The following is a 14491-nucleotide window of genomic DNA, read 5'->3' on the forward strand; positions in this document are numbered from 1 at the left end:
AGTTATGTGATCTACCCACCTTATTTTCAGCATTCTTCTGTAGCACCAAATTTCGAAAGCTTCTATTCTCTTCTTGTCCAAACTGGTTATCGTCCATGTTTCACTTCCATACATGGCCACACTCCATACAAATACTTTCAGAAGCGACTTCCTGACACTTAAATCTGTACTCGATGTTAACAAATTTCTCTTCTTCAGCAACGATTTCCTTGCCATTGCCAGTCTACATTTTATATCCTCTCTACTTCGACCATCATCAGTTATTTTACTCCCTAAATAGCAAAACTCCTTTACTACTTTAAGTGTCTCATTTCATAATCTAATCCCCTCAGCATCACCCGATTTAATTCGACTACATTCCATTATCCTCGTTTTGCTTTTGTTGATGTTTATCTTATATCTTCCTTTCAAGATGCTATCCATTCCGTTCAACTGCTCTTCCAAGTCCTTTGCTGTCTCTGACAGAATTACAATGTCATCGGTGAACCTCAAAGTTTTTATTTCTTCTCCATGGATTTTAATACCTACTCCGAATTTTTCTTTCGTTTCCTTCACTGCTTGCTCAATATACAGATTGAATAACATCGGTGAGAGGCTACAACCCAGTCTCACTCCTTTCCCAACCACTGCTTCCCTTTCATGCCCCTCGACTCTTATAAGTGCCATCTGGTTTCTGTACAAATTGTAAATAGCCTTTCGCTCCCTGTATTTTACCCCTGCCACCTTCAGAATTTGAAAGAGAGTATTCCAGTTAACGTTGTCAGAAGCTTTCTCTAAGTCTACAAATGCTAGAAACGTAGGTTTGCCTTTTCTTAATCTTTCTTCTAAGATAAGTCGTAAGGTTAGTATTGCCTCACGTGTTCTAACCTTTCTACGGAATCCAAACTGATCTTCCCCGAGGTCCGCTTCTACCAGTTTTTCCATTCGTCTGTAAAGAATTGGCGTTAGTATTTTGCAGCTGTGACTTATTAAACTGATAGTTCGGTAATTTTCACATGTGTCAACACCTGCTTTCTTTGGGATTGGAATTATTATATACTCCTTGAAGTCTGTGGGTATTTCGCCTGTCTCATACATCTTGCTCACCAGATGGTAGAGTTTTGTCATGACTGGCTCTCCCAAGGCCATCAGTAGTTCTAATGGAACGTTGTCTACTCCCGGGCCCTTGTTTCGACTCAGGTCTTTCAGCGCTCTGTCAAACTCTTCACGCAGTATCTTATCTCCCATTTCATCTTCATCTACATCCTCTTCCATTTCCATAATATTGTCCTCAAGTACATCGCCCTTGTATAAACCCTCTATATACTCCTTCCACCTTTCTGCCTTCCCTTCTTTGCTTAGAACTGGGTTGCCATCTGAGCTCTTGATATTCATACAAGTGGTTCTCTTCTCTCCAAAAGTCTCTTTAATTTTCCTGTAGGCAGTATCTATCTTACCCCTAGTGAGACAAGCCTCTACATCCTTACATTTGTCCTCTAGCCATCCCTGCTTAGCCATTTTGCACTTCCTGTCGATCTCATTTTTGAGACGTTTGTATTCCTTTTTGCCTGCTTCATTTACTGCATTTTTATATTTTCTCCTTTCATGAATTAAATTCAATATTTCTTCTGTTACCCAAGGATTTCTATTAGCCCTCGTCTTTTTACCTACTTGATCCTCTGCTGCCTTCACTACTTCATCCCTCAGAGCTACCCATTCTTCTTCTACTGTCTTTCTTTCCCCCATTCCTGTCAATTGTTCCCTTATGCTCTCCCTGAAACTCTCTACAACCTCTGGTTCTTTCAGTTTATCCAGGTCCCATCTCCTTAAATTCCCGCCTTTTTGCGGTTTCTTCAGTTTCAATCTGCAGTTCATAACCAATAGATTGTGGTCAGAATCCACATCTGCCCCTGGAAATGTCTTACAATTTAAAACCTGGTTCCTAAATCTCTGTCTTACCATTATGTAATCTATCTGATACCTTTTAGTATTTCCAGGATTCTTCCAGGTATACAACCTTCTTTTATGATTCTTGAACCAAGTGTTAGCTATGATTAAGTTATGCTCTGTGTAAAATTCTACAAGGCGGCTTGCTCTGTCATTTCTTCCCCCCAATCCATATTCACCTACTATGTTTCCTTCTCCCCCTTTTCCTACTGACGAATTCCAGTCACCCATGACTTTTAAATTTTCGTCTCCCTTCACTACCTGAATAATTTCTTTTATGTCGTCATACATTTCATCAATTTCTTCATCATCTGCAGAGGTAGTTGGCATATAAACTTGTACTACTGTGGCATGGGCTTTGTGTCTATCTTGGCCACAGCGGAATTAGCGAAGCCATTTCTCGTATCCGCATTTCAGACTAGAGAGAGAGTGGTTTAAGAGCCAGGCGGGTGCTTTGAGAGAGCAAACACGCTATCCAGCGCCCCCCCCCCGCCCCCCACCCCCAGGCGCGGCAGCACTGCCCCCCGCGAGTGTGAATGCCCTGTACGCGTCCACGTTAATGTAGTTATGAAGTTTTCGATAACTTTATAGTAGCGACAGATCAATCAGGGTATTGTTATCGAATAATGAAGGGGAGACTAATAATGTTCATTACTAGATTGAGGATTAAAATGTATGCAGCATGAACTGTCCGCCAAAGAGAAGAACGTGCGTCACTGAAATGTTGCCGGTAGTCATCTGCGTGTTGTGTGTGATACGGTCTAGAGCCCGTTATAAAAACATTTTCATTAATGAGATTACATCAGCACTGTCAGAATAACTAGCTTGATGAACTCTAAAAACCCTAAATGCTTTAAATTCTAACACCTTTTCAGCATGCTTAGGAAATGATATTAGTCAAATTCCACGAAGGCATGCTAAAAAGTGAAATTTGGAAATTTGTGGTTAGGTCCTATGGGACCAAACTGCAGAGGTCATCGGTCCCTAAGCCTACACACTACGTAATCAAACTTAAACTGACTTACGCTATGGACAACACACACACACACCCATGGCCGAGGGAGGACTCGAACCGCCGGCCGTTGAGGCCGAGAGGTTCTAGGCGCTTCAGTTTGGAACCGCGCTACCGCTACGGTCGCAGGTTCGAATCCTGCCTCGGGCATGGATGTGTGTGAGGTCCTTAGGTTAGTTAGGTTTAAGTAGTCCTAAGTTCTAGGGGACTGATGACCTCAGATGTTAAGTCCCATAGCGATCAGAGCCATTTGAGCCAGGACTCGAACCTCCGACGGGGGAAGCCGCACGGACCGTGACAAGGCGCCTGAGACCGCGCGGCTACCCCTAAAAAGTGATGCCTCCGAATTTTTTTATTGTGTTCTCAATATCGTTGGGGTATTACATGTCATGCGTATTACTCGGTCGGCTTTTCCGTTTCACTGACGCAAGTTGCAACCAATTGCGCAAGACGGCTCCGAATTGTAGTGTGTAACATGGCGGTGTGTAATATAATTACGTTGGTGCCTGAGAAATAGTGTGCTGTAGTGAGTTTCTAACCGCATAAAACGTGCTTCCAATTGAAATCCATAAATGATAAAAGCTGACTACGGTGATGATTGTGTTGACCTCGGGTATGTGCGACAGTGAGTTGTTCGTGCTCGCAATGAAGGGAAACGTAGTGCTGACCTCAACGTGTGTGTCTGAGCCCAGAGCGGACGACGGCGTATCTCAAACGACGAGACTCATCGGTGTCGGGTTGATCAGCTCATCATAGAAAGTCGTCGGATAGCACAGACACAGCTCTCAGGTAAATATGGCGTGTCACGAGAGTGTGTATAGGCCATCACTACAGAATTACGTCTGTAAGTCCATCTTTATACAGACGGTAGCGGGACCTCAGCTGTTCATCATAGAATGTCGAATCAAAACACATTCGGACGTCTAAATTTCGAGTTGTCATTTTATTCGAGCAAACAGTTTCAGTGCTACACTACGCTGTCTTCAGGCACCCCAACAACACAGATTGTAGCCGCGCGGGATTAGCCGAGCGGTCTAGGGCACTGCAGTCATGGACTGTGCGGCTGATCCCGGCGGAGGTTCGGGTTCTCCCTCGGGCATGGGTGTGTGTGTGTTTGTCCTTAGGATAATTTAGGTTAAGTAGTGTATAAGCTTAGGGACTGATGACCTTAGCAGTTTAGTCCCATAAGATTTCACACACATTTGAACATTTTTTGAACACAGCTTGTACACGCATATTGCAGAGTGCCTACGCCCTATCGCCAATACGTAAGAACCCCTAGCGTCACTGGGAAGCATTAGCTAACATTTCTCTAACAAAAGTTGTTCACAATGTTGTGATCTGTCACCATTAGGCGTTTGAAGGGTAATGTGAGATGGTCAGTATCACCGATTACAGGTGGATGGAAGGAAGTTGAAACGCTCTCTGTTGGTTCGAATATTACTAATCACGGAGTAGCAGCCTAACAAATGAATTAGATTGACCGCGTCCTAAGGACGCTGTGGGAGTTGTGTCGTATCTGTGTTTCTGCTGCTGAATAATGAGTTAACACAATTAGTTAGGTTCTCTTGCACTAATAATCACTATGGCATTCCAATGTAATAAAGTGTGTTCTTGTTTTTACACAAATGTTATAGTCGTTGCCTTACAATTTAATGACGGTTATACTCACCACAGGTCGCTCTTTGATATCTTCACACCGTATTGCATTAACCAGCGCAAACACGGCACAGTCATCACTGCAGTTCAATTGTAAACTGCCGGATCTGTTGACACTAAACACGTAATCACGGTCCGATGTAGATAATTAATTAAAACAGTTCAAAATAAACTCTTCTGTCGTGGTTGGTAAACTGCTGAGGGTTAACCCACGGCGTTGGGGACACGCTCAGTCGACAATACGTAATACCATCGATCTACCACCACTACTCCACGTCCTGCTCGCTTAGAGCTCTCTTAGCCACTTCTGCTCTTGCATACTACCTGCACTCCACTAACTAACAGTTGCTGTGTCTCTCTGGTGCTCGTGCCGCTCAATTATCGATATCTAGCCTACCTCTACCTGTGAGAGGCAATACTACGTTTATTTTTACGTAAGGGACTGCAGACCCCTTATATCCCCGTCCAAAAAGCTTCTTTCTTGCTTGAGGTGGAAAAGAATATAGGAAAACTTCATACAGACTCAAAAAGAACGAAGAAGTTAAATCCAAGTACACACTGAAATTGTAAAATATCGAGTGAATTCGTTATGACTGCGGTCGTAGACTGCTTGTACAGAAAATGTTACACAAAAAGTTCGGCATACCTTATCGGAAAAAATAGGAAATACTTAACACACATTCTTTACGTTGTGCACAATAACTTTATCTCTTGAGCAGTTTGTATGTGCCATAAAACGCTAGATATCTGTTATACAGCACAGCACAAAAGCACTTATTAACTTAACTTAACCCGTTGGGATTTCCGTTCTTTTAGCAGGGCTTGCCGTCAGAAAACACTATCACTATCCCCTCAATTTAGCACCACACAAGAAGGACAGGAGATACTTCTAATTAATGACTGATCTCTAATACACTAGTAACACAAAAGGTATTAAAAACCATATAATAAATAATACAAATAATTGGCAATGTCTTACTGCTTAGCGTCTGGAGCAGCGCGACCGCTACGGTCGCAGGTTCGAATCCTGCCTCGGGCATGGATGTGTGTGATGTCCTTAGGTTAGTTAGGTTTAAGTAGTTCTAAGTTCTACGGGACTGATGACATCAGATGTTAAGTCCCATAGTGCTCAGAGCCATCTTACTGCTTAGCAGATTACGCAGATGTAAGTCTATCACTATGTGGTCATCTCAGAACCATTTTCCAGAGAGATGGCTGCATTACTCTGTCGTAAGCTATTTTTACTGAATTTGAACAGTTGTTATTAACACTGCATGTAGGATGGTGAATACCTTTTGTTATACAGATTCAGAATTTGAAAAATTAATTCTCATCGTTTGCCACATAGTGCATTGTACCTCTGCACTCAACCCTATAACATAAATCATCGACCTTGACAGCTAATTATATCACTACTTTATTATTTCTCTGCTCTTCAGGAGCTATTCTCCACTTATCAACAACGTACATCTTTCATCATTACAACTTGTAAATATGTACTGGTGTAAACAGGATAACTCATGTGAATGTAAATGTCAATCACACATCAGCTACTACATTATTCATTTTCTGTCTATCTTACGCCTTATATAAACCTTCATAAAGAGACACACACCTACATCAACTCTACGTCTCCATTTAGTACTACTTTTATTTCAAATACATATTTCTTCGTCAAACACTAATCACCTTAATTAATCTCTGTAAATGCACAAAAACTCCACAATGCTCCATCAACTCTCTAGATAATATGAAACTCATTAACTTCATAATATCATAACACCTCTTCTCTCTGCACCTCAGTATTACTCACACAGATCATTATGTGTCAATTATATGCCACTATACACATTCTCCTGTTGACAATACCCATCTGCTGTTATTTAGCTACAGTTCTCTACAATTTGCTCACTCTTTCGTTACTCCATTGATGTCTTGGGATGCATCAGTTGTGTGTTATAGCTCGCAATTGAATTGTGTACAATTGCGTGTACTGTGTGTGACTTAGAGCAGTGTCTGCCTGCAATCGTTAACAGAAAATGTCTACACACCACGTCAGCCGATAGCTTCCCACACATGTGTGATGAATCGTGTTCATCGATGGGGAAGCTATTTCAGCACCCTCCTCTAGACGAACGGCGATATATGCGAAGGACCCTATGTACCTGTCACATCTTGGATGTAAATCGAGTCTTCAGTTTCATATTGGTACAAAGTGACTATTACTATACTTTTCATGTTCTTCCTATCCCTAATCCATGCATGGGGATCATCGGGAACAGGGCAAATAGGTTAGTATATAAAATGCACAAATATTCTTCTAGAAAATCAGACAGCACATTGGTATGTCAGCAATATGACCATATTAATTTTAAATTGGAAAAAATATGAAAAATGACATAAGATCGCTAAAATTCGAGGATAACCTGACATAATTGATGTGAAATAGGTAAAAATGGAGGAAAATACCATGAAATACGCAAAATCACGAAAACCAAGTAAAATTACAGAAATTGACTGGGAACACATAAAATTAGGGAAAAAAATCATAAGATGACTACTCAGCAAAATCAATAAAATTCCTTGTACTGGAGGTGGAGAGTAGACTGATACTACATTTGCACGCCTCATTAGTGGCAAGAGGAGGCACTCTGGAGCAGTGGTTTCAACGAGGAACAACTGTATTATCCCGCACTTGAGCAGTTTAACCTAACCTTTACGAAAGACGATGAGGTAGTGATTGTGGGTGGAGCAGGGAATAGTATTGATATGGACAGGGAATATGATGTAAATGGTGACCTGGTAAAGATAGCTACTCACACTGGTGGCACTAATGTGCACTTTGTGCAACTGTTCCAGCATCATGATTGGCCTCATCTTAATGCTGCTATTGGGTGCATCAGCATGGGGCAGGAGGAGGCACTGATGGCAGAGGACATGGCTCACATTGCTGTCGTGCCAACTCAGTCCATCAATAGATTGGGTTTCACTAGGCATGGCCTGCACCGCAATACATTTTGGATGGGGACGCTGGAAAAGCTTATAGGTGACAGTCTAATGGGTGGTGGTTGGATAACTCATGGAAAAATTCCTGTAGTAGTTGGTGTTACAGCTGCACCTTTTTTAGACTGAAGTCAGCAGATAGGTATGCCTCTTGAAAGGAAGTCACTCTAACAAAGGAATCACCTTCAGAGGATGTCAGGTATCCAAGTAGAGAAGGAGTTAGCATATTTTATCAAAATATAAGGGGTACTGGAGATAAAGTTAGTGAACTGCTGATATATGTTGACTCTGCATTGGTTTATCAGACAACCACTGAAAAAAATTGGCAATTCAGAGGCTTCCTTTACCAGGATGCAGATTAGCTGGCAGTTTTTCAAGGAGTTCTTTGCGGAGTGGGGGATGGTCATGTATTTAAAATACAGTACTGCATTTGAGCCCATAGACGTATCACACCACTGTATTGAACACATATTTCAATGTTGTGCAGGGGCAGTTGAATTTAGTGAAACTAAACTTCTAATTGTTGTTGTTTATCGGTCCCCTAACTCTGAGTTCATAGCATTTCTGCTCAAGCTAGAGAGGGTTCTTGGTTCACTTTATAGGAAATACCAAAAATTAGTTATATGTGGTGACTTCGATGTTAATTTTGTATGTGATTGTGTACGAAAAAGGAATTTGGATGATCACCTAACCTCATATGATCTGATGCAGGCTGTGTTTTTTCCAACCAGGGTGAAGGGGAACAGTAGCACAGCCATAGATAATATTTTTATTCGTTCGTCATTACTAGATCGGCATTCTGTTAGTAAAAGGGTGAAGGGCCTGTCAGAACATGATGCATAGATTTTAGCACTAAAGGGTTTTTGTACTAAAACAAATGTTACATACAGTTACACACTATGTAGGATAGCTAATCCAACGGCAATAGAGAGTTTTTTAAACCTCATTACGGAAAAAGAGTGCCAGGATGTTTATAGGTCAGATAAAATAGATGACAAATATAATGCTTTCCATAACACATTTCTCATTCTGTTTGAAAGTTGCTTTCGATTATAACGTTCTGAACAGGGTACTGTCAGTAAAGGGCAGCCTGTATGGGTGACTAGTGGGATAAGGATATCATGTAGAACGAAGTGGGAATTATATCAAAATGTCAGAAAAAGTCACAATCAAGCTACAGTAGCCCTTTACAAACAGTATTGTAAGGTGCTTAAAACGTTATTAGTAAGGCAAAGAGTATGTGGTACGTAAATAGAGTAGCTAATTCACAGGATAAAATTAAAATCATACAGTCACTTGTGAAGGACGTGTCTGGTCAACAGCACAGGATCTACGATGTAAAGTCAGTTCGTACTAAAGATATTAGTGTTTCTGAAAAGTAAGATATATGTACAGTATTTATCAATCACTCTCTGAGCATTCTGGTGAATTAAATAAAAACTTTGTTTCTGCAGGGAATAATATGACAATCTTGGAAAATGCCTTTCTGAGACTGATGTCTGAAATACCCCTCTGTGATACTGACAAAGAGAAGATTGAGTCAATAATTAAATCACTGAAGACTGAGGACTGTCACAAATATGATGGAGTGCATAGCAGAATATTAACGTACTGTGCTGCACGTGTTAGCGTAGGACCTAGCCATATTTGTAATTTTTCCGTTAAGAGTAGTCGGTTTTCTGACGATTAAAGTACTCATTAGAAAGGCCAGTAGAAAGAGATAATGTAGACAATTTTAGATCTATTTCTATTTGCTAAATTTGTAGAAATGGTTGTGTATGTAATGATAGTTCATCATTTAATATCACATAATTCGCTGTCAAATGTACAGTTCGGCTTTAGAAGTGGTTTAACAACTGAAAATGCTGTATTCTTTTTTCTCTGTGGCGTAATGGATGGATTAAACAGAAGGTTTCGAACACTAGGAACATTTTTTGATTAAAGTAAGGTGTTTGATTGTGTTGATCACAAAATATTGCTCCAGACGTTGGACCAATATGGAATATTGGGAGTAGCTCACAATTTGTTCACCTCTTACTGTAACAACAGACAGCAAAATGTCATTATTCACAGTGTTGAGAATGGCTCTTTTGTGTGGTCTGAGTGGGGCAGTCAAATGGAGGGTGCCCCAGGGATCAGTATTGGGGCCACTCCTATTCCTTATTTATATAAATGATATGCCCTCTAGTATTACAAATATTTCTAAAGTTTTTTTTTTTTTTTTTTTTTTTTTTTTTTTTTTTTTTTTTTTTTTTTTTGCTGATGACACTAGCTTGGTAGTAAAGGACGTTGTGTGCAACATTGACTTTGTTTCAAATAGTGCCGTTCATGTCATAAGGTTATTGCTTGTAGAAAATAAACTGACGCTAAATCTCAGTATGACAGTTTATAGCACACAATTCAACAAAACCGAAAGTACTGATTTCACAGAATGGCCATATGATTAATGAAGCTGAACAGCTCAAATTTCTAGGTGTCCAGACAGATAGTAAATTGTTGTGGAAAGCTCACTTTCAGGATCTTGTTCAAAGACTTAATGCTGTCATTTTTACTATTCGAACGATATCTGAAGTAAGTGATTGTTCGACACGAAAATTAATCTAGTTTACTTATTTTCATTCACTTATGTTCTATGGTACTAAATTTTGGGGTAACTTTTCTCATTCTCAAAGGATACTTTTGCCTGGGAGACAGACAGTTCAGGCAATATGTGGTGCAAGTTCACAAACCTCTTGTTGACTACTTTTCACTGTATTCTGACATTGGCCTCTCAGTATGTACAGTACGAACTCACTTTATGCTGTCGATCTTGTGCTGTTGAGCAGACACTTCCTTCACAAGTAACTATATATATATATATATATATATATATATATATATATATATATATATATATGCCCAAGGGATGCAGAAGGTCTTGTTAACAATATCAGCTTATTCCCAAGAATTAGCAGCTTTCACTCAGTTAATAGTAGGCAGAAATCCAATCTGCATTTGGATCGCACTTCCTTGACTCCTGTGCAGAAACATGTGCAGTATACTGCTGCATCCATTTTCAATAAGCAACTACATGAATTCAAAGATCTTAGCAGTAATCCACGTGCTTTCAAATCGAAACTGATGAGTTTCCTCATGGATCCATGAACAATTAAGCTGATTCCTACTTCAGAACTAATAGCACAATTGATGTGCACAAAATGTTTCAAACTACATGTGTCTGGAGGTCTATCATGCATAAACCACACGTTTCTTCTTATTTCTTTTATTTCAACCATTCTGTGTGTTTTTGGGTGACACAATGCGATGTCCAGCTTTCAGAGAGAGTCGGTGGACTGAGACATGTTAATGACGGTTTAGCACCAGACACAGACCTCTACGTGATGGTGAAAAAGAACAAAATGACGTTGGTGTTCAAATCTGTAATTATACACTGCTTGGATGTGTAACAGAAGGAAAAAACAATGCATCAAATAGCTTAAGAATGAACAACGGAGGGACCCTCTCATGCGATTCATAAGAAGAAAGGAGGGAGAGAATGTTTGGGTGACAGGCTTCAATGCACTCTGAGGGACATAGATCTTCGAACTGCAGTACCTGTATGTAGTTTTGAGATACATCGCAATGCAATAGCAAAATCCTCATCCTTCGTCCAGTTCCTGTATGATGTGGAATCTTCCTAATTTTCATGATAAGAAAAGCTACTGTAACCATTTGCATTGTTCTTTCTATTACCTCATGCTGCAGATGAAATCTTCGTTAGGCGCTGGCCTTGCACACTGTACACAATTTTCAGAACTACAACACGTTCCCATTTCCTCAGAGTGTTCAAAACACTTTCCTGTTGCATTAACTCAGCTCACCCTGTTTCTCCGTTCAGTTCCGACTTAACTTCGATTGGTCACATAGACAAAGTTGCAGGAAGGACGGGCAGAGACTGAGGACCAGTTACGAGGAGGAGAGGGAGTGTCTAAAAAACCGCACTGTAATTTTTCTGTATGGGATCCTTAGCAGATAGGTTAGAAAAAGGTGATTCGTTTTGATATATCTGAGAGTGGTACAAACTTGATTCACCAGTGGCTGTAAACATTTAAAGACATCGCCATAGGATCCAATACAAGTATGCAGTTGAATGGATAGACTTGATTCCAAATCGCAAACAGAATGTCTGCTAGAAAGCGTAAGCCGGCCGCGGTGGTCTAGCGGTTCTGGCGCTGCAGTCCGGAACCGCGGAACTGCTACGGTCGCAGGTTCGAATCCTACCTCGGGCATGGGTGTGTGTGATGTCCTTAGGTTAGTTAGGTTTAAGTAGTTCTAAGTTCTAGGGGACTTATGACCTAAGATGTTGAGTCCCATAGTGCTCAGAGCCATTTGAACCATAGAAAACGCAACACTAATAGCGACTCTTGGTGTGCCTGTAGAACCAAGACTGATTTTTATACAGGGTGGAATTAGCATAGTCATTGTGATTGTGTTTTTAATAGTTTGGTCCTTATGCGACATGTATGTTGCCAGCAGCTGAAGTCTTCTGCGGTCAGCCTTAAAAGTCGGTTCTCAACGTTGTTCCTCAAAAAGAACATCGTCTTCCATCCAGCTACCTGCTGAGTGAAATCTGACAGCTGAAAAAAAAATACTCGCCATGCATAGTGACTGTCAAGATGAATTTAATGAATTACCCTATCAATTTCATATCAATGATATGTTGCCTGTTTGGTGGAAGCGATGGCGAGGGTACAACAGGTATGACTCTTGAGTTATAATGAGGCTTTTTTTCGTTGCAGTGATATCTTTTAATGAGATTTCAGTCTCCCAGCTACTCAGGGAGAGACAACCATCGCAATAAAATCAAATGTATTACTAAATTTATGAAATGATACTTAGTATAGCCCTGATATTTACAATGTCTCTATGCTGTTTACCATAAGAGACTTCGTATGTGGCGAGGCATTCAGGTACTTTAAGGGAGTTCGAAAGAGGGGAGGCATGCTGTGACAAAATTAGATATTAGCACTCTGTCATGAGCCAAAAATGAGTTTAGTATTATAGTCCTGCGATCATGACATAACGTATATTAAGCTGATTTGAACAGATTTGTTTCTACCCGATGAGTCCGCCCCCGGTAGCTGAGTGGTCAGCGTGACAGACTGTCAATCCTAAATTCGTTAGAACTACTGTATACATACAGGAGGCAGCTGTTTGTTTGGCAGTGCAACACAGCTGGCTGTAGGAGTGGCCACGATGAGTCAGCAACTGAAAGTAACAGATTAGCTCAACCTGTGATTGAAAGTTAGGTACAAAGAATGCGCCGACCTGTCTGCTCTTGCATGTGGCAGCAGGGGTTAGCGAAGTGACCAGTGTGCTGGATAAGCAGTGGTAGAAGCGGACGTGTCTGTTGCGTGGGAACATTCAAAATGCTGGATGTTTGCAAAGGACAAACATGTCACCCACATAAATTGTTCAGTTGTCTGCTTGGTGACAGTCTCTCTCCAACATCTGAGTGTTTGGTAGGACGGGTATGTGGATGCTGGGGGATGGGGCATGCAGTTGCCAGCATAGCTGGTAAGTGCCAGTCTCTCCTCACTGTGCGATGTCCATGCCCATGGTGAATGGTGTGACTGTGGCTCATGGCATTTGATGTGCTCTTTTGTTCATGTGGTTTGTTTAGTGGATACATTGTGATGGAGGAGGGTGTTTGTGTTCTCAAACGTCAGTGCATACAAGACCTTGGATATATTTAGCACTAGAATGTATTTTTAAAAAGCACTCCGTCTTCAGGCCACGAGTGGCCTACCAGGACCATCCGACCGCAGTATCGTCCTCGGTGGAGGATGCGGATAGTATGGGCGTGGGGTCAGCACACAGCTCTCCTGGTCGTTATGATGGTATTCTTGACCGAAGCCGCTACTATTCGGTCGAGTAGCTCCTCAACTGGCATCACGAGGCTGAGTGCACCCCCAAAAATGGCAACAGCGCATGGCGGCCTGCACGGCCACCCATCCAAGTGCCGACCACGCCCGACAGCGCTGAACTTCGGTGATCTCATGGGAACCGGTGTATCCACTGCGGCAAGGCCGTTGCCCACTAGAATGTATTTGTAGCGGAAATTTCATTACTTGATTTACATAATATTTGCGTTTATACTCAAATGTTGAAAATATGTTTTAGTAAGCAGGATGATCATTGTGAGGTGAAGGTGAGTGTCTTAAGTCATATATTTGACTCCAGTAAATTGTTAAACATTTAATTTGACAGAATAGTGCAATGGATTATTTCAATCTATTTTTCATATAAAAATTGCGTCACCTCGCCCTTTTGTCTCGAGCATTACGTAGTAGGAACAAAGTATTCTGAGGAAAGTTGGAAACCTCAGTCTGCATGTTTCGAGATGTTGGTCCACACAAACAAACAGGGAGTGTCTTATTGAGAGAGACAGAGACAGAAAGCGGTCCTGGAATCTCCTGAGCAACAGAATTCCGCCTCTTGATGCTTTGTTTGGGTGCTGTGAGATCAGAGGCCGGTGGAATTTAGTAACATGACCTGTAATTAGGACATTGGTCGGTTTTGACACTCGTGACGGTGCCATGACGCTAGACACACATGGGGGAGACCCCAAATGGTGACTACTATGCCACAATTCGTTCTGTTCATGTTCTGTAGATCACGTTTGCAGCATTTAACTGTCTGTGCAATATGACTACTGCATGTTTCTCGATCTGTACAAAGTAGTTTGCTGGTAAAATTAACGTAATTTGAGTGTCTTCAGAAAGTGGTGGGCAGTGCTCCAACACCAGCAGCACCAATTTGGCGGGTAAACCCAGTAAGACAGTAAGACCCAGTCAGAATACTCCGTTCACAGGAAGTTTCATGACATCAGAGAGTTTCAAGACATCCTTT

The 14491-nt window shown here is 41.2% G+C and overlaps 1 pseudogene; it reads right to left on the reverse strand.

Annotated features, from left to right (window-relative positions):
• Nucleotides 1-13558: 13558 nt before the first annotated feature.
• Nucleotides 13559-13676, reverse strand: LOC124607763 (annotated as a pseudogene).
• Nucleotides 13677-14491: the final 815 nt, after the last annotated feature.

Source organism: Schistocerca americana, chromosome 3, assembly GCF_021461395.2.
Source record: "Schistocerca americana isolate TAMUIC-IGC-003095 chromosome 3, iqSchAmer2.1, whole genome shotgun sequence".
NCBI classification, from domain to species: Eukaryota; Metazoa; Arthropoda; class Insecta; order Orthoptera; family Acrididae; genus Schistocerca; species Schistocerca americana.